Source organism: Pteronotus mesoamericanus, unplaced genomic scaffold, assembly GCF_021234165.1.
Source record: "Pteronotus mesoamericanus isolate MK-2021 breed Mesoamerican mustached bat unplaced genomic scaffold, CSHL_Meso_final contig_32, whole genome shotgun sequence".
NCBI classification, from domain to species: domain Eukaryota; kingdom Metazoa; phylum Chordata; class Mammalia; order Chiroptera; family Mormoopidae; genus Pteronotus; species Pteronotus mesoamericanus.
The window spans coordinates 4,426,717-4,429,324 of record NW_026555134.1 but is presented as its reverse complement, the minus strand read 5'-3'; the positions used below and the strand labels follow the sequence as shown (position 1 = coordinate 4,429,324).

Below are 2,608 nucleotides of genomic sequence, written 5' to 3'. Positions count from 1 at the left end.
CTCTTTTTGGATCCTGAAAGAGTTGTCAATTTTTCAATCTGTAGATATTTTTATTTATTAGAATGTAGTGACAACCTCTTACCTCTTTACCTGCAGAACCAGAAATGGAAAGTCCTTATTTTTTTTGTGGGTGATTGGATAAACACTGGTGTCACTTATAAAAGTAGTATTTATTCTTAGTAGAGTATTGTTGATATTTACATAGGCACAGCTGTGACATAAACCTATACATGGTCCATGCCAAGCTGTACTGTGAAAGGCATATATCCATTAATGCTTTTCATTCATTCCACAAACATTTACTGAGTACAAAATACGTGTTTTGCTAAGTGTTAAGAAGTGATAAACAAATAAAACAAATCTTTGTTCTCATGGCAGAGACACTGGAATTCAAGATATCTATTAGGAGGTAGAAGGCTCCATGAATGATGGTTGAGATTGAGCCACTCAGGTATCATCTTCAAGAATAGCAGGATGGGAAAAGTGGGCAACATCCAGGTTAGAGTGTTGAAGGACGGCTTCTAGCACAGTGTACTTCTGAGTTACAGACAAACTTTTCACAGAAAATGACCATGTATGATGGCTTATGAGAATCTGAATTGAGAAATTCTCTGATTTCTTTAAAACTCATTATTGCCTTGAGCTAATGAAGACAGCCCTATAAGTGAAGGGTTAGCACTTGGGAACAGTGAAGTTGGGTGGACTTCTGCTTTTATTTGACATTAGTGAGCAGCCAGTCTTTGAGATACCCCTCAGCAACAGGTCTCAGTGCACCACAAGCAAGAATGGGGTGACACTGACATTCTCTCAGAAGGTTGATGCTAAGGTCTCTCGCATGTAGGTGAAATTCTATGTGTTTCCTACCCTGGAGGATGGTGTTTACCTGGTTGAGATGTCTGCCCAGTACGTGTTCTCCAAGGTAGACATAACTGGGACCACTGGAGGTACATCTTTCCAGGAGCTGCATTGTGTGACTTCTCTTGGTTTTTAGAATATTTGTATCTACCCCAGCTTTCCACACTTGCATGGCAAGATCTTTTACTACAAGATGCCCTGCACCCTGACACCTAATCTCTTTTTGTTGCCCCACAAACACTAGCACCAGTTTTTTTGTGCGTGTGTGATCAGCCTGGATCCCCCAATCAATCAGGTTGTACCAAACCTTTTACTACTTCCAGATCCTCCTTTTCTTTAAGGGTGAGGACATTTTCTTGACTCCCAATATAAACAAGGAAGAGATGGAGAAATACTTTGAAAGGCACTCAATAAGAACATGTCAGAATATCAAGAAAAAATAGTTGACCAGACCATGAAAGCACTAGTGAACCATAAGATCACAGTCCCAGGCAACTTCCTAGAGCACTCAGGGAGGGGCATGGTGTCAGCTGCTCCTACAAGGTAAGCTCAGGACTGCTATACCTGCTGGAGCAGGGCTTCATCTAGGTTCACAAGCCACCCATGCACATATGCTTCAGTTCGATTTCCATCAACTTTGCCTGTGGACCACAACTACTTGCTCTTTTGACTTTCAAACTGAGACCAAGCAGGACATTTGGTATACCTTCAGCAGCAGTGGGAGTGGGGAGTATGGGAAACTGATTTTAGCAATGCAAAATAACTCAAAATCAAAAACTGAGTGTTGAAAGAGAGGATGAACCCAAACTACAATAAAAAAGTCTTTATCTCCGATAAAGATAGGCATGATGCCTACTTGGAGCTGAGAAAGGATACCTAGAGTATGCCACCAATAACAATGATGACCAACAAGTCATTCAACTCAGTTGAAGAAAAGGAAGAAATGGCAGGGAAGTTTGACAGCAATGCTCTGCCAGTTCCTCCAGTAATGAGGGTGACAGTGATTGGTATGAGAAGAGGAAACAGCTCAAAAAGACCAGATGACAAAGGATCACAAGGGTCACAAGAAGACTGTGAAAGTGGCAAAGGGCAAAGATTCCAATGCCCCCAAGAGGGAGCATGTCTGTGTAGATGCAGTGGCTCAATGCTAGCTGAGAGAAGAGCAAGTCAGGCCATCCTGGCAATAGTATCACAGGCATGTACAAGAAGGCAGGCAAGATCTGGAAGGGAATGTCTGAAGGGAATGAATAGAAGTGGGATGGTAGGACTGAGGATACCAGGAATGAATATGAAAAAGCCATAAAATAATATAAAGGGGGCCAAGGTGAGTGTTCTAAAAGGGATAAGTCAAGGAAAAAGAAAATAAATGTAAAGATGAAAAAGAAATCAATGTCCCCTAGGGATTCATTATCCCAATCATGCTCAAGGCAGCTAAGTGAGAGCTTCAAAAGGATAGTTTGTGTCCTGTGATGATAATTCTTTAGGAAAGAACAAGAGCAAAAAGAAGAGAAGACACAGGAAGTACTCTGAAAAAGAGGAACTAGCTAACTAACCCCCAGCTCAGAGAACTGGGTGTCAAGATAATTTTTCTCTCCTTGCACTTGCCCTGTAACACCTTCTGTTTCCTCATCCATATTTTGGTACTAGTTTCTTTTCATGTTGAGATTCCTTGGATTCCGTGCCAGCTAAACAAGCTCACCTGGTGCTATGCACATCACTGTGATAGCAGGAGAGGTAGCTTACTCTGCAACTT

General features: G+C 41.6%; 1 pseudogene; it reads left to right on the top strand.

Annotated features, from left to right (window-relative positions):
* Positions 1-371: 371 nt before the first annotated feature.
* LOC129072460 (FACT complex subunit SSRP1-like) lies at positions 372-2,407 on the top strand (annotated as a pseudogene).
* The last annotated feature ends 201 nt before the right edge of the window (positions 2,408-2,608 follow it).